At 50.7% G+C, this 18170-nt stretch overlaps 1 long non-coding RNA gene across 1 annotated transcript; it reads left to right on the top strand.

Annotated features, from left to right (window-relative positions):
* The first annotated feature begins 112 nt into the window (after positions 1 to 112).
* Positions 113 to 15074, top strand: LOC134965446 (uncharacterized). Its single transcript, XR_010188365.1, has 3 exons — positions 113 to 240; positions 14621 to 14729; positions 14818 to 15074. It is a non-coding gene; the product is annotated as an uncharacterized LOC134965446 (long non-coding RNA).
* The last annotated feature ends 3096 nt before the right edge of the window (positions 15075 to 18170 follow it).

Genomic DNA, 18170 nt, shown 5'->3' with positions numbered 1-18170 from the left:
GCGGGAGGAGAGCCAGCGGTACCCTGGGTGTGTACTTACTGCATTCTCCTCAGAGCGGAGAGGAGCCGCAGCAGGAGGAATGGCCGGAGCTGCGCCGCAGGAGGAGGAGACATCTGGTGCAGCGCTGAGTAAGGTCCTGACTGACAGTGCTTCCCCCCTTACCCGAAGCAGGAGAGGAGGTACCTGGAGCTGCGCCGCACGGAGGAAGACATCCGGATCAGCGGACAGGAGGACAGCACGGTAACGGGGGGCGGGGAGATAGGAGGAAAGAGCAGGCAGCTAGTCCCGCTGTGTCCCCCGACCACCATCCCACCCAGCTGCTGTGTGTCCGGATACCCAGCCGTCCACCGGACCGTCCCTAGCGGCTGCCTGCTTCTCCTCCCCGGGTCTGTGGTGCCGTGGGCTGACAGGGTGCGGCTGGGAGTAGGAGGCGTCCTCGGACAGCCGCTGACCGCCGGGCTCCGTTCCCTACCTCACGGCCCAACAGGGTGCTCCTGCTGTGCCTCTATGTCTCCTGCTGCAGGCTGTCTGAGTGCTGGGGACGCCGATGCCGCCCCCCCCTCTGTGACCGGCCACCCCTCCTCCCTCCTCCTCTCGCTGTGTGTACAACCCCCACCCTCCTCCCGCTGTGTGTCCGACCCCACCCTCCCGCTGTGTCCGGCCACCCCCCTCCCCTCCTCCTGCTGTGTCCGACCACCCCCCGCCACTGTGTGTCCGGCCACTATTCCCACTGTGCGTCCGGTCTCCCCCCCCCCTCTCCCGCTGTGTGTCCGGTCTCCTCCCCCCTCTATCCCGCTGTGTGTCCGGTCTACTCCCCTGCTCTCCCGCTGTGTGTCCGGCCACCCCTCCTCCTCCCGCTGTGTGTCCGATCCCCTCTCTCCCCCCTCCTCCCGCTGTGTGTCCGACCCTACCCTCCCGCTGTGTCCAGCCACCCCCCTCCCCTCCTCCCGCTGTGTCCAGCCACCCCCCGCCTGCTGTGTGTCCCGCCACCCTTCACACTGTGTGTCCGGTCTCCTCCCCCCTCTCCCGCTGTGTGTCCGGTCTCCGCCCCCCCTCTCCCGCTGTGTGTCCGGTCTACTCCCCCGCTCTCCCGCTGTGTGTCCGGCCACCCCTCCTCCTCCCTCTGTGTGTCCGACCCCCACCCTCCTCCCGCTGTGTGCCACCCTCCCGCTGTGTCCGGCCACCCCATCCCCTCCTCCCGCTGTGTCCAGCCACCCCCCTCCCCTCCTCCCGCTGTGTCCGGCCACCACCCCCCTGCCCGCTGTGTGTCCGGCCACCCTTCCCACTGTGTGTCCGGTCTCCCCCCCCCTCCCGCTGTGTGTCCGGTCTCCTCTCCCGCTGTGTGTCCGGTCTCCTCCCCCCCTCTCCCGCTGTGTCCGGCCAACCCCACCTTCCTCCCTCCTGCTGTGTGTCCGACCATCCCCACCTTCCTACCTCCTGCTGTGTGTCCGACCACCCCCACCTCCCTCCCTCCTGCTGTGTGTCCGACCACCCCCACCTCCCTCCCTCCCGCTGTGTGTCCGACCCCCACCCTCCCCCCTCCTCCCACTGTGTGTCCGACCCCCACCCTCCTGCTGTGTCCGGTCACCCTCCTCCCGCTGTGTCCGGCCACCCCCTGCCCGCTGTGCGTCCGGCCACCCTTCCCACTGTGGGTCCGGCCACCCCCTCCTGCTGTGTGTCCGGTCTCCTCCCCCCCTCTCCCGCTGTGTGTCCGGTCTCCTCTCCCGCTGTGTGTCTGGTCTCCTCCCCGCCTCTCCCGCTGTGTGTCCAGTCTCCTCCCCCCACTTCCCGCTGTGTGTCCGGTCTCCTCCCCCTCTCCCGCTGTGTGTCCGGTCTCCTCCCCCCCTCTCCCGCTGTGTGTGCGGTCTCCCCCCCCCTCTCCCACTGTGTGTCCGGTCTCCTCCCCCCTGCCCGCTGTGTGTCCGGCCACCCTTCCCACTGTGTGTCCGGTCTCCCCCCCCCTCCCGCTGTGTGTCCGGTCTCCTCTCCCGCTGTGTGTCCGGTCTCCTCCCCCCCTCTCCCGCTGTGTCCGGCCAACCCCACCTTCCTCCCTCCTGCTGTGTGTCCGACCATCCCCACCTTCCTACCTCCTGCTGTGTGTCCGACCACCCCCACCTCCCTCCCTCCTGCTGTGTGTCCGACCACCCCCACCTCCCTCCCTCCCGCTGTGTGTCCGACCCCCACCCTCCCCCCTCCTCCCACTGTGTGTCCGACCCCCACCCTCCTGCTGTGTCCGGTCACCCTCCTCCCCTCCTCCCGCTGTGTCCGGCCACCCCCTGCCCGCTGTGCGTCCGGCCACCCTTCCCACTGTGGGTCCGGCCACCCCCTCCTGCTGTGTGTCCGGTCTCCTCCCCCCCTCTCCCGCTGTGTGTCCGGTCTCCTCTCCCGCTGTGTGTCTGGTCTCCTCCCCGCCTCTCCCGCTGTGTGTCCAGTCTCCTCCCCCCACTTCCCGCTGTGTGTCCGGTCTCCTCCCCCTCTCCCGCTGTGTGTCCGGTCTCCTCCCCCCCCTCTCCCGCTGTGTGTGCGGTCTCCTCCCCCTCTCCCACTGTGTGTCCGGTCTCCTCCCCCCTCTCCCGCTGTGTGTCCGGTCTCCTCCCCCCCTCTCCCACTGTGTGTCCGGTCTCCTCCCCCCCTCTCCCGCTGTGTGTCTGGTCTCCTCTCCCCTCTCCCGCTGTGTGTCCGGTCTCCTCCCCACCTCTCCCCCTGTGTGTCCGGTCTCCTCTCCTGCTGTGTGTCTGGTCTCCTCCCCCCTCTCCCGCTGTATGTATGGTCTCCCCCCCCCCCTCTCCCGCTGTGTGTCCGGTCTCCTCCCCCCTCTCCCGATGTGTGTCCGGCCACCCCCACCTCCCTCCCTCCTGCTGTGTGTCCGACCACCCCCACCTTCCTCCCTCCTGCTGTGTGTCTGACCACCCCCACCTCCCTCCCTCCTGCTGGGTGTCCGACCACCCCCACCTCCCTTCCTCCTGCTGTGTGTCCGACCACCCCCACCTCCCTCCCTCCTGCTGTGTGTCCGGCCACCCCCCCTGTGTGTCCGGCCACCCCCCTCTCCCGCTTTGTGTTCGACCACCTCCCCCCTCTCCCTTGTACATCTTCCAGCAACCCCCTGACGCGTAAATTGTTTCTCCGGCCTCTGTTGTCAAGGTCGACCTGTCGACGCCATAGCGCCCTCAGTTCCTGAGCTTGAAGTGCAACGGTATCACAAAGTTTCCCCTGGAATGAGGATACCTCGTCGACATGGTCTTCCACATCCGAGACTCGGTGGGATATTTGGGAGAGATCTGTCTGAAGTGCGGAGATCTCAGATTTAACCGTGTCACGTATCTTTTGTTCGAAATCCAGAAAGTCTCTTTTGGTGGGCAGATCGTTCTTCGTAGGAAGTGACCACAAATAAGTCAAAACATCAGCCATAGAGGCCTCAGGTTCTCTGTCCAACAGTGAAGAGTTGGCACCCGCCATTGCTCCAGTGTCGATGGGGGAGCCAGAAACAGAGGATGATGAACGAGTGTCCTCACTCTCTATGTACGGGTGGAGATAACGAAACAAATTAGACTGTTGAGACTTGTCACAAGATTTCTTTGCTGCCGATGATTGCCCCCCTTTCTTAGTTTTCCCCATCTGCCGACGCTATTCATAAGAACATACAGTGAAACAAAGAAAAGCCATGTAGGTGGATCAGAAGCATTCCACGACCGACTTGTAGAGTTCCCGCAGCGGTAGGAGCGTCCCCGGCTACGCTATCAGTCACCAAGCCCCATAGTATGCGGGTGATTCAGGGGATCATGGCATAAAGCAGGAACAAGATTCAAGGCATTAGTGCTGCAGCGAGGAGGGCCGAGTAGGCTGTGTGACGAGCATGTGGTTATCAATCAGAGGGTGCACATAAACAGCAGGCAGAAAGAAACGAAGGATAGGTGCAGCCAGGGTATTACAGCAGTACTGAATGTGCTGGTAACGGAGAGGTGTGAGGCAACACAAATCAGGCTGCTGCATGAAATCACAGCCTCTGTACATACAAAATGTGCTGCTGGGTGCAGGGTAAAATGGGGACAGGCAGGGAGCCCCTAAGATGTGCCTAGGAACAGCAGGTCCCTGTAAGGATCCCTCTCCGATATGGGACTCCTGAGACTGAGGCAGCACCCTTTAGTGTGGGGGGGGGTGAGGAACCAGGGCTCCAATTCCCCACAGCCCTGTTATTTACAGTGTGGGCGTGCAGCCCTCAACCAAAATGGCGCCGCCAGTTCTCCAAACAGGGCCCGTACAACAGGGACACCCAGAGCGAGCCGGATCGTTGGTGGTGAGGGTGATAATTTTACTGCAGCTGAGGCGGCGGCTCGCGACCAGAGAGGAGAGAGGGGCCTAGCGTGCGGCTTCCCGGTTTCCGGCGCGCGGCGGTCGCGTCCGCGCCGAGCAGCGGGTCCCCGCTCTGTGCATCGCCTGTGCCGGGGAGCCTTCACAGCAAGCCAGCCAGACATAGGACAGGCATGAGTATAGTCGAGGGATGTCTTCCTAGCCCCGCTCCGACTCCGATCGGCCCGCACAGCCGCACTTCCGGTCGGGGGGAGATCGCACCACAGTCCCCGGCTTTCAATGGAGGGGAGGGCCGCAACCTGCAGGAACCCTTAAAAGGGCTCCCCGGCTCCGCAACCCAGACCCTCTGGTCCCAAACAGTAGAGAAAGGTAGCAATATATGGTAGGGGGATTAAGGACCCCCTAAAGCACTTTTAATTTAGTAAAAAAACAATAGGGCTGGCAGGAGCTCTCCGGGATCACCTCCTCACAGCTCAGGCCACGCCCCCCCATGGAGCGTTTTTCAGGCAGAGAACGTATAATACTGGTGGTCACTGGTCAGCAATGCACTGTCCTCCTACTATATAATACTGCTGGTCCCCACAATAAAGCAATTAGCACACTGAGCACAGATATTTGCAGCACACTGAGCACAGATATGGAGCGTTTTTCAGGCAGAGAATGTAGATATTTGCACTTGCAGCACACTGAGCACAGATATTTGCAGCACATTGAGCACAGATATTTGCAGCACACTGAGCACAGATATTTGCAGCCCACTGAACATAGAAACTGAGAGGATGCCAGCCACGTCCTCTCACAATCATCTCCAATGCACGAGTGAAAAATGGCGGCGACGCGCGGCTCCTTATATAGAATACGAATCTCACGAGAATCCGACCGCGGGATGATGACGTTCGGGCGCGCTCGGGTTAACCGAGCAAGGCGGGAGGATCCGAGTTGCTCGGACCCGTGCAAAAAAAGGTGAAGTTCGGGCGGGTTCGGATCCCGAGGATCCGAACCCGCTCATCACTAGGATTAACCCATGGTTCTTCAAACAGGGTATTCAATTCCTTTGCCGCAGGAAAAGTGACTGAGGACTTCTTTTTTACATTAAAATAAGATTCCTCACACTCCTCTGACACCTTATCAGGAATATGCAGAACATCTTTGATAGCCTCCATAAGAGCCTCTATTCCCTGTGACAGAGCTGCATCCCCCCCCTCCCTCCTTCCCTACCCCTCCCGAGTCCACCTCCCCCTCCTCCATGTCTGACCTGTCAGAGTCAGACTGCAGGATATGGGCCAGAGATCGCTTTTGTGGACAAATGGGAGGGTATCGAAATGCTGTCTTGGGGACTGAGTCTCTGTTCATAAACTCATCCACAGTCTGTTTTAAGTATTGCGTCTCTATCTCATTACGGGACAATTTTGTAGAAAGAGTTGAGATCATTCCCTTAAGAGAATTAACCCATTCCAGTTCAGCCTCGCTAGTCTGTGAACCCTGAGTACCCAGTAGTGAGCCCACTGGTGAAGAGGAACACTCAAGACACAAGACTAGACACACACTCTTTGCCTGACATAATGTAATGTGACAGCACACACATACAGAGGAAAGGTTAAGCACAATTAACCCACAAACAGCCCTTCAGGGAGACACAGAGATGTTTGGAGCCAGCCCCCACTGAGCCCTTATCGCTAATGCCAAGCTTAGCTAGGTCGCAGGCTAAGTACCCTGATAGGGGACTTAGTACATTAGTAATCGCTCCCCCCCTGCTATGACCCCCGGTTACCACTGAGGTAGTTTGAAGTCACACTGGAGGAGCTGCGTGTCCCTGTCAGCCAGCGTCTGTGTCCACTGCAGGGCGAAAATGGCACTGGTGAGCTGCTGGATCCTCTCACAGTGAAGCCCCGCCCCTTCAATGGCACGTGGTCTTCACGCTTTTTTATACTGGATGAGGAATCTGGTGCTAAAAATGGAGAAAACCATTTTAAGGCTGTTGTGCCAGTATGGGTACTGTGTACAGTGTACGGGGACGCAGTTGTGTACTGTGTCCGAAGACGCTTTCCGCTTCGTTTAGAAGCCATGCATCTCCGTACCCTCATGCCGCCATAATGGCCAGCGCCCCGCTAGCCGGGACGCCGGCTCATTACTCACCACTCTTCATTCTTCTGGCTCTATTAGGGGTGGCGGCGTGCTGCGGGACTGTACGCTCGCCGTGATGGGATTGCGAATAAGTCCCTCAGGAGCTCAGTGTCCTGCTAGCGGGGAACGGGACCATTAACCATTCAAGAGGTTGGGCCGTTTTCCCCCCTGGTGCCAACCAGCCCTGGCTGAAAATATCAAACATATAAAATAAATGCAGAAAACTCTTCAGGAGCTTCCTTCAGCGTGACCGGCTCCTCCGGGCGCATTTTCTATACTGAGTCTGGTAGGAGAGGCATAGAGGGAGGAGCCAGCCCACACTATCAAATTCTTAAAGTGCCCATGGCTCCTAGTGGACCCATCTATACCCCATGGTACTAAATGGACCCCCAGTATCCTTAGGACGTAAGAGAAATTAAGAATGGCAATGTGGGAATGAAAGATACCATGAAGCATGTCAAAATGGGACTGGAGAAATGGAATGAGGTAAGATAGAGATTGTCAGTTCTATCAGCAGGGTGGGGGACTACAATATAAGGGGCATGGGCAACTGGAGAGAGGACATGAATTAGGGGGGAAGTTATGTATTTGGGGGAGGAGGATGGATCCATACCCTCCAACTGTACCTTTTTGCCAGGTACAGTACCTTTTCTTTATGATCTGTTCTGATTTTTGACTCTCCAAAATCCCATTAAAAGTATAGAAAAGTGGCTGTGACCACACCCCTTTTACCTGTGGCCACACCCCTTTCCTAATGTTTACTGATTTTTATGTGTAAAATGTTGGAGGGTATGTGGATCTATTGAGTTGCTTGGTGAGAATGGAAAGGGAGAGTCGAGTAAAAAGTGATGTGATGTCACAGTAACAAAGAATATCACAGTAGCATAAAATAATATATTGGACAGAAGGTAAAGCGTAATGATAGCTAAAGGGAAGTTTTACAGGACTAAGCAAGATGCAAGTGTAGATATACAAGTTAATGAGATGATAAGATATATTGAGAGCTATCAGTAGGTTAATGGGACAAAGAAGGATGAGGACGTATGCTGAGTGCAGGTTAGGCAAGCAAAACTACACCAGCGATGTTACACTGGGCCAGATTCATGTTTGTAAGTAAAGCAAATTATCAAGCAACTTGGTAAAACAATGCTGCACTGCAGATGGGGCAGATGTAACATGTGCAGAGAGAGTTAAACTGGGCATACACTATACTGTACAATTATCTGGCAGATCTGTATCTGGTAATGGATGAGACCAAATGACAACCGACAATATGTTTCCAAACACTGGAAATTGAAAACATGTGACATAGGGGGTCATTCCAAGTTGATCGCTTGCTGCCGATTTTCGCAGCGCAGCGATCAGGCGAAAAAGCGGCATTTATGCGCATGTGTATGGGCCGCAATGCGCACGCGCGTCGTACGGGTACAAAGCCCGTTGTGGTTATGCACAGGTTCTAGCGAAGTTTTTCTTCGCACTGACGGGCGCAAGAAGATTGACAGGAAGGGGTCGTTTCTGGGTGTGAACTGACCGGTTTCAGGGAGTGTTTGCAAAAACGCAGGCGTGTCTGAATAAATGCTGGGCTTTCGCTGGGCGGGTGTATGACGTCAAACACGGACTGAAGTGATCGCAAGCGCTGAGTAGGTTCAGAGCTACTCTGAAACTGCACAAAATGTTTTTGCAGAGCTCGGCTGCACAAGCGTTCACACTTCTGCTAAGCTAAAATACACTCCCCAGTGGACGGCGGCATAGTGTTTGCACAGCTGCTAAAACTAGCTAGCGAGCGATCAACTCGGAATGACCCCCATAATGACATCACAATGATGGAGCAGGGCCATCTGCGCCAAGGGAAGAAGCTGAGCTCTCAGAGCATCCTCTGGGTGGCCCTGTAGCAGCTTGTCGCTGGGACAAGGGGGGAGCAGAGCATTCTAAGTATGCTCTAGATCAGAGGTTCTCAAACTCGGTCCTCGGGGGCACAGGTGTATTAATTACTCACTGACACATTTTAAAAGGTCCACAGGTGGAGCTAATTATTTCACTTGCGATTCTGTGAGGAGACCTGCAAAACATGCACTGTGTGTGCCCCCGAGGACTGAGTTTGAGAACCTCTGCTCTAGATTGTTCTAAAGAAGCTTGCTGATGGGACTAGGGAGAAGCTGAGAGCTCAGTGCATCCAATGGATGCTCCAGGTGGAGGCTGCTTTCTAGGCTGCAGTGGGCAGTTCCAGATAGCATACATGACAAATACAGGTAGATACATGAGATAGGGTGTAGGGCCTAGGGGAGGCACTGTCCCTGGGCAGTGGCACCCCTCTCCCACCACTAATTATAGCCCTGGTACTTCATTTTTCTGGAATATTTTATTGTGCAGAATATGTGGTAAACAAAATAAAAATACTTGTGCACCAAGCCAGGCTCTAGTTGCAGGGGTAGGCTAGACGTTCAACTTTACAGACCCAAACCTTTCCAGAGTGCCAACACCAATACACATATACAGACATTTAGGAAAGTAATAGATGGGTACTAAAAATGTTAGTGGCTTAACCACCCGTCCCTTTTTGAAGCCAGTTTGCTCAGGGTTAATATGTAGTCTGGAGATGAAGACATGGGTCCTCATTCCGAGTTGTTCGCTCGCAAGCTGCTTTTAGCAGCTTTGCACACGCTAAGCCGCCGCCTACTGGGAGTGAATCTTAGCATAGTAAAATTGCGAACGAAAGATTCTCAAAATTGCGATTACACACCTCTTAGCAGTTTCTGAGTAGCTTCAAACTTACTCGGCATCTGCGATCAGTTCAGTGCTTGTCGTTCCTGGTTTGACGTCACAAACACACCCAGCGTTCGCCCAGACACTCCTCCGTTTCTTCAGCCACTCCCGCGTTTTTCCCAGAAACGGTAGCGTTTTTTCGCACACACCCATAAAACGGCCTGTTTCCGCCCAGAAACACCCACTTCCTGTCAATCACATTACGATCACCAGAACGAAGAAAAAACCGTGAGTAAAATTCCTAACTGCATAGCAAATTTACTTGGCGCAGTTGCACTGCGGACATTGCTCATGCGCATTTGCGACTAATCGCTCCGTTGCAAAAAAAAAATAACGAGCGAACAACTCGGAATGACCCCCATGATTCAGAAGTTTGCACTATTATATACACTTGAATTCTCTAACTTGGAGCGGGTCTAGCATACCAAAAACGGAGCAGGGAGGGAAAGCAGCAAAGCATGCACAGTAGATGAGTGACGGACTGTGTGTGACAGTGGTATGGCAGATGTGTGTACTCGCCAGAAGAACGTGTCTTATGACAGTTGATACTCCAGTGGCTTATTCTTCAGTAGTGTGGTTTATTAAGGATAGTAGGCACAGCTTCACTCACTGTAACACTGGCTATAGCATGAAGAAGATCTTGTAGCATATTTGAATACTTTTGACAAGTAATTTCAGGGAGATTATAAATCGCATATCATCGCAGAGCATGGCATGCTGTTGAGGGGGCGTGTCACAATCCACTAAAGGTGCGTGTCTATGAGCATGCAGTATCTATTGTCACTCAGGGATGTATAATGCACTGGCAGGTGGAAACTAAAGTACTAAGGGGGTTATTCAGACCTGATCGCTATATTGCAAAATCGCACACAGATCATCCGTCTGCGCATCACAACGCGCACGTGTGGACGGTCACAATGCGATCGCATTCCGGAAGGATGCGATCGCAATGTGATTGACAGGCGGTGGGCGGTCAGGGGCAGCGACATGCATTGGTGGGGAGTGGAGCAGGAAACGTAGGTGAGTCATGCCAGTATTTACAGGACGGACGGATTATGTTGCCTGTGTTTGCTGCGATGGAAAACATGGCGGCGGTGCGACTGCATATGCAGTTTGGCTGCGTAAACAAGAGTCTACCTCTATTTCCCAGTTTCAGCATTGCAATCGCATTTGAAGTGTGATCGTAAAGCAGGGCAGCAATACACATGCTGGGCAGCCTTACCCTGTTCTGGGCGGCCCCCAGCATGCAATTTTATCAATACCAGTTTTAAGTGTTTTTAGCAAAATTGCTACTGAGTCTGAATAACCCCCTGAGTGCAGTACTGACTACACACTGACATCACATCTACATTACAATGCAGGGCTACACACTGACATCACATCTACAGTAGAATGCAGGGCTAGACACTGACATCACAGACACATTACACGGGTACACTGACATCACAGCAATATTATTCTGTAGGGCTAGACACTGATATCACAGCTACATTACATGGCTGCACTCTGACATCACAGCAACATTATTCTGCAGGGCTAGACACTGACATCACAGATATACTACATGGCTACACACTGACATCACAGCTACATTACAATGCAGGGCTAGGCACTGACATCACAGATACATTCCATGGCTACACACTGACATCACAGCAATATTATTCTGCAGGGCTAGATACTGACATCACAGATATACTATATGGCTACACACTGACATCACAGATACATTACATGGCTACACACTGCCATCACAGCAATATTATTCTACAGGGCTAGATACTGACATCACAGATATACTACATGGCTACACACTGACATCACAGATACATTACATGGCTACACACTGACATCACAGCAATATTATTCTGCAGGGCTAGATACTGACATCACAGATATACTACATGGCTACACACTGACATCACAGATACATTACAATGCAGGGTTACACACTAAGGTGGTCATTCCGAGTTGTTCGCTCGCAAGCTGCTTTTAGCAGCATTGCACACGCTAAGCCGCCGCCTACTGGGAGTGAATCTTAGCATAGTAGATTTGCGAACGAAAGATTAGCAGATTTGCGAAGACACTTCTTAGCAGTTTCTGAGTAGCTCGAGACTTACTCTGCCACTGCGATCAGTTCAGTCAGTTTCGTTCCTGGTTTGACGTCACAAACACACCCAGCGTTCGCCCAGACACTCCCACGTTTTTTCAGACACTCCCGCGTTTTTCCCAGAAATGGCAGCGTTTTTTCGCACACACCCATAAAACGGCCAGTTTCCGCCCAGAAACACCCACTTCCTGTCAATCACATTACGATCACCAGAACGAAGAAAAAATCTCGCAATGCCGTGAGTAAAATACCTAACTTAATAGCAAATTTATTGGCGCAGTCGCACTGCGGACATTGCGCATGCACATTAGCGACTAATCGCTCCATTGCGAAAAAAATATAAAGAGCGATCAACTCGGAATGACCACCTAAGATCACAGCTATATTACACAGCAGACCATGCATGCGCTGCTCTCAAAACCCCCCCTTTCGTCATGGGACACTGCAGGCTGTGGCTGGGACAGTCCTAGAAAAACGGGTCTGTCCCGAGTTGAGAGATGTGCTGACATCACAGCTAGAGCAGGGAATAATGATGAGTCAGGATCATACTTGCCTACTCTTCCCGAATAGCCTGGAGGTTCCCGAAAATTGGGTGGCACTCCAGGCCACCCAGGAAAGTGGGCAAGTCTCCCAGAACTTGCTGGCATTCTACGCCCCCCCCATCCCCCCGCACTTACTCCAGCAGCTGCCCGCATTTGTCCGCACTGAGAAGAACAGTGGGCAGGGTCATGATGCGATTCACCATGAATCACATCATCGTAGCCCCTCCCCCTGCTTTGCAATAATAATAATGTAGGTATTGCATACATAGCCGGGGACGGGGAAACGATGATGTGATTGTGTCTCCTGGTGAGTCGACCCGGGGGGAGATGGCAAAAAGTCGGCATGTATGGGCAGGATGTATACATAGTATAGTGAGGTGATATATATACAGGGGGAGGAGCAGCCAGGCAGTAGCAGGATATATAAATAGTAGAGTAATGTAATATATAGAAAGGGGGAGAAGCAGCCAGACAGTACTGCAACATAGTATAATGATGACTGAGACCCTCCCCATGTCTCTTCCTCCACATCTCCCCACAGCAGTGTTGTCAGGCCCCTGAGGCTGAGCCCCCACTTTCCATGGCTCTGCCTCCCTCCTCATCCAGTGCTTGTTTGTTATGTACCATGCTGTCAGTGTGTGGCTGGGGAAGGTCCTGCTGCTGCACCTCCTGCACACTCTGGCAGTTCAACTTCACACAGGAAGTGAAAGTAAACACACTTCCTGTCTAGTCTGAGGCTGAGTATGGAGGTTGTGGTGTGCGGCTGCAGCTGCCTCTGTCCTGACATCTCCGATTGCTCCCTAACTGCATCCAGGCCCCACCTCGTCACATCCAGAATTGCGCTTGTGCAGTCAAGATTCCTGGCGGGCCAGTGGGGAAGCCAAGGTTATGTTGAACTCTGCGTGGTAGCAGGAAACCCCCGCAAGATGCGGAAGAGTAGGCAACTATGACTTGTAGCAAAGTGGGGTTGCAGTGGTCACCAGCTGCTGTCTGTGCATGCATTTGGTAGCGGTGCAGGGTTGCTGAAACAGTGGTAAAAGGCAGGTAATGGCAAACTCTCTCTGGATCTAAGGGGACACGTCTGTTTCCCACTCTGCGGCAGATTCAATAGCCGGCGGGAAATTTTAAAAAAACTTAACAGTGCTGGGTTTTTTCCCACAGCCGTGGGGTTTTGGTATTCAGTTCCTGAACCGAACATGAGACACAATGATTTCTATAGAGACCACTGCGTCTCTTGCACCCCTAGAGCAAGGCTGATTTTTCCTAAAATCGTTAATCTTAGGAAAAATCAAGTGGTCTGTTTACTTCCTGCTAAAGACATTCTGCCTGGCTGACAATTAGTGTGTCTGCAGGAAATGAGAATGATTGGAATCTAGAAAGAGTAATGATTAGAAAAAAATCAAGTGGTCTGTTTACTTCCTGCTAACATGTATGTGCGGCTCCATCAACATTTCCCTCCTCCAATACCAAAAAAAATGGTAAAGAATAAATGTGCGTACAAATTTTATGTTGTTGTTTGTACCACTTATAATTAATGATGTTGTATAAATTGTCAAGGAGCTAAGTGTTATATATTTTTTTGCCAAACATACACTTACTAACTATTTTGAGTTACTTATCACAAATGTCTAACTTGTATTTTTTTCACGTTTTTTTTGGTGGCTGCTTGTCCTGCCCTTTGCCTTTAGCACTGTCATGTTGTCGTGCTCTGGTGGAGCGTCTTGGTGGTGATGAGACTGGCGTGATATTTGGAGTAGTCGTACCAGAACTGCTGCTTGTTTGCTGTTGGTGCATGCATCTGAGTGTTTCATTCAGGTTAGTGAGGGTGGCATTTAGTTCACGTGTAGCAGCATTTTGATTGTCTACAATTCGGAATAAACTTTCATTAATCTTTTGATTGTTTTGAAAAATGTTCATATAACTTTGCTGTTGTTTGTGCTGTTCTTCCACTAGTCTGTGCTGTTCTTCCATTAGTCTGTGCTGTTCTTCCATTATGCGCTGTAAGTTGCCCATGACCTGTGTAATGTCTGTACGCATGAGTTCCATGATATTGCCAATTCTGGTTGTTTGTTCATTTTGTCTACTCAGATTTCTTGATATTCTTCTGAGGTGAGATGGTAGGCTTGCAAACATTTGTGTCTGCCCACGCAGGCAATCTTCATTAGTGGCCTGCTGTCTAGCCCAAATGGTCCAAAACACCTGATCAGGGCCTTGTGTTACTGGTGTTGTTGGGCTGTGTTGTGGTGGTGGTGTGCTTTGCTGTGGTGGTGTACAAACAGGTGCTGGGGGGCTCATTCCTTGCCTTAATGGCTGCATTTCTAAGATGTTTGTCTCCTCCATGTCACTGTGTTGCTGCGGAGGGATGCTGTTCCCAGGACTCGAAGCTGAAATGTTAAACAAATCTCCGTTAGCTATCCATATGTTTGAGAAATGTAAACAAATCACTACACATGGAACAAATGTCATTCACTGTTGCTTTCAACTATTCTACCTAGCAACATCATCACTCATAACTTAAATACATACATATGCCTGTTTGTGGCAAATGTGTCTGGTTACTTAATTGTGAAAGCAAACACTTTAGTTTTATTGTAGCTCACACATACTCCACCATAAAAACACATTGGAATCTATAATGTGTTACCTTATAGCTTTGATCAAACAAACATAGTAATGTTTTTATATGTATTTTGCAATGTTACCTCAAACACACATGTGAAATTTGGAAAAACAACCTTACTTTTTTAAAAAAAAATATGCTTTTTTGTTGCAGCATCTTACACACAATGTCATACTGTATGGCACAAGTGGACATACATATCTTTACTGGATGTGGACAAGGCCATTTAGCTTGGATTCCATTTCAGGTTATACTTACTGCGGTAAGTATCTAAGTTTTTGATTTGTTTTGACTTAATGCGGTTATGAAAAATTTTGATTACGTTCTGTAATTTTTTACATTAATTTCAGTTTGATACTCACAATCAAAATGAGGGGAGTGTGGATGACGTCTTGGAGGTGTGTCCAAAATTTGGAGTGGGGGGACAGAACATACGGACGATAATCTTCGTGGCGGGGTAGCTAGCCTGCTGTGGTTGGGCCGGGAGATACGACCTTGCTTTCTTTTCGGCCACAGGTTTTTTGTGGTGATGTCTTACAGAAGTGCCACTTCTGCTGCTCCATACTTCTTTTGATGGACCTTTTAATGAAAGTGCAATTTTGTTATGGCCATTCCTTTACAAACATACCCTATACTACAATGGACACTTTACCTGCTTCCGCAGCGTCATCATCATCAGATGTGATAGGAGTTACTGGCCGACGAGTAGTACTGCTTTTTTCAAACACTGTATAAAAATAAAAAATATAAAATATTCATGCTATTGTTGATACATCCACCCATTATGCTTATAAACATTTATTGTTTAAGAAATGCTTGCTTTATTTTTTCAAAAAACATAAGGACCGGTAACAAAAAAAAACAATAAACATTGTCCAATAGACATATGCACTATGGAAAAATCAACACAGGAAAACATGTACAGGACACTGACATAGGCCACAAGTAAAAAAAAACAAAACATTACCAACCAAAAACACACACATCTTCATTTTGTATTGAAAGGAAAAATATTACAGATGCAATATTTAAATTGCTCTGTGATGTGGCACTCCAAACACACATTACCACTATATGAGCCAAACCAAAATGTATAAATATTTTAAAAATTACACTGCACTGTGGTGTCACGGTACAAATACAAGCTGAAAATTATCAAAGAAATAGTGTTATTTTGTTTAAAAATTTTACATTATCTAATAATGACATTACACATGTAAGTGGTTTCCAAACCACTTTCCACTACTCCAGCCTCTAACATGACAACCACTGTTTTTTAAACATTGCACATGGATCACATAAATATAAAACATAGTCACAATTATTTAAAAAAAAAAGGCCCAAAAGGAAAACATTATTGCAGGACAATTCAGAGACACACCAAGTCCAAACTACACATGCAAAATATCTTTCATAAAAACACATGACATACAATAAAGTAAGATGTTACATTGGCTTTTGTATAAAACATTAACCAAAACAATGTATTTGCTGACACACACTTGAAGATGGGAGTAATATGCAACGTCACATGACACACATTTAAAAAAAAAAAAAAGGTCATAGAATGTAAATGCAAATACCCATGCTCACCATTCTTCCTGGGCCTATCTGAATCCCGGACATGGGTTGCAGAGACAACTTCAGGAGGTATTACACTCCGCATGGGCTCCTCATACTCCACATATCTTGCAATATAGGGCTGCCCACCACCGGTTTTTCGAGCCGACTTCGCCTCCTTGGCCATTTTGGAATTGACACGTCGCTTTATGTCATAGTACCGTTTGCGGCACGTGTCCTCCGTCCGCTTGACCACCCCCTCACTATTGACAGCAGCAACAACTTTCGCCCAAAACACCGTCTTCCTCCGTGTTGGCACCTCGGCGGACTCAGGGCCAAATAGCTGCCTCTGATACTTCATCAGCTCACGCACCAATGCCACATTTTCTGCAAAACTAAACTTTACATTCCGCACAGTCTTAGTAGTGGTGCGTGGCTGCGGAGCACTCTGACTGTCACTATCACTTGAGGCTGCTGCAGCAACCTCACCCACCTCCTCCACCTCACTAACACTCACCTCCTCCACCTGACCAACCTCTTCCCCCCTCACTCACACCCTCCACCTCACCCACCTCTGAGTCACACATAATTGTGTGTCTAAACAGTTAACACAGAAAAAAAAGACAAACAACACACTCCTCCACTACCACTACACAACTCCCCCCTCCCCCCCCCCTCCCCCTCCCCTCCCCCTCCCCCCCACACACACACACACACACACACACACACACACACACACACACACACACACTGACAAGGGACTATAAAGAAAAATAACTTGGACTAAAAATGAAACAAAACCACAAAATACAAGACTACAAGAATGACAAGACGACTTTCAAACACAGTGAAAATGCGGGCGTGGGAAAAAAAAAACCCTGCCGCGTTTAACTTAGGAAAAAAAACAGCAAATACAACAAAAACACGTACGCAAACGACAATGACGGCCGTAAATGGGCCCAAAAAAACCGACTGGCATCGACATCGGAAAACATGAAAACCATAAAGTCGACTGCTTCGTAACTTTGCGTGTATGGATTCAAAAAGTTGTATGAGAATGCACCCGATACAAAACGAGTTTAAACACTACACAAACCGAATCAAACATGATTAGTAAATATTGCCCCTGGTCTGTAGATCTGGACTCTAGAAAGGCCTTGGAGGTAATCCCGTTTGAGGGAAATATACTTTTGGGGGAAGATCTCAACAAGATCATTGCTGACTTAGCATCTGCTAAGACTGCATATCTGCCTAGTACTACTGCTTCGGCTCCGACGGCTAAGAGTACTTCCTTTCGTTCCTTTCGACCTCCAGGTTAGGCAAAGGGTCAGGCGTACCCGATACAGGCTCGCACTTCCAAATCCACTAAGCCCAAACCTAAACGTGCCTGGGCTGCCAGTCAGCCTGCTTCCAAATCAGAGTTGAAGACAACTTCAGATGCCTGGGTACAGGAAGTCGTCACTCACGGATACGCCATATCCTTCAAGAAACGTCCCCCTCATCACTTTTGCCTGACAGACATCCCTTCGGATCTGGTAAAGGCAAAGACTCTTCGTTCGGTGGTTCAGTCCCTCAGGGACACAGGAGTAGTAGTGTCGGTGCCTCTGGCTCAGAGAGGCAGGAGGTACTATTCAACGCTGTTCCTAGTCCCGAAACTGAATGGTTCCACTTAGCCCATTCTCAACCTCAAGTCTTTGAACAAGTTTGTGAGGGTCTCCAAGTTTCGTATGGAAACCCTTCGCTCTATTGGCCTGGCTTTGGGGCCAGGGGACTATATGGTATCCCTGAACATACAGGATGCTTACCTACATATACCTATTGCCGTGTCGCATCAGCAATACCTGCGGTTTGCTATTGGCAACCTCCATTATCAATTCCGGACCTTACCATTTGGACTGACTACGGCTCCGCGAATCTTCACCAAGGTAATGGCAGTGATGACGGCCCTGCTCCGCCGTCAGGGTATTAGGATCCTACCGTATCTGGACGTCTTGCTGATCCTGGCGAATTCCCCAGACGTTCTCCTCCATCATCTGGAGCTGACGGTACAGTTTCTGCAAGCCCATTGGTGGCTCATCAACTGGAAGAAGTCATCCCTGGTCCCTGCTCAGAGCATGGTGCACCTGGGGGCATTATTGGACAC

Source organism: Pseudophryne corroboree, chromosome 10 (assembly GCF_028390025.1).
Source record: "Pseudophryne corroboree isolate aPseCor3 chromosome 10, aPseCor3.hap2, whole genome shotgun sequence".
Lineage (NCBI taxonomy): Eukaryota > Metazoa > Chordata > Amphibia > Anura > Myobatrachidae > Pseudophryne > Pseudophryne corroboree.
Note: the sequence above shows the minus strand (reverse complement) of the source record. Positions and strands in the feature narration are given on the sequence as shown.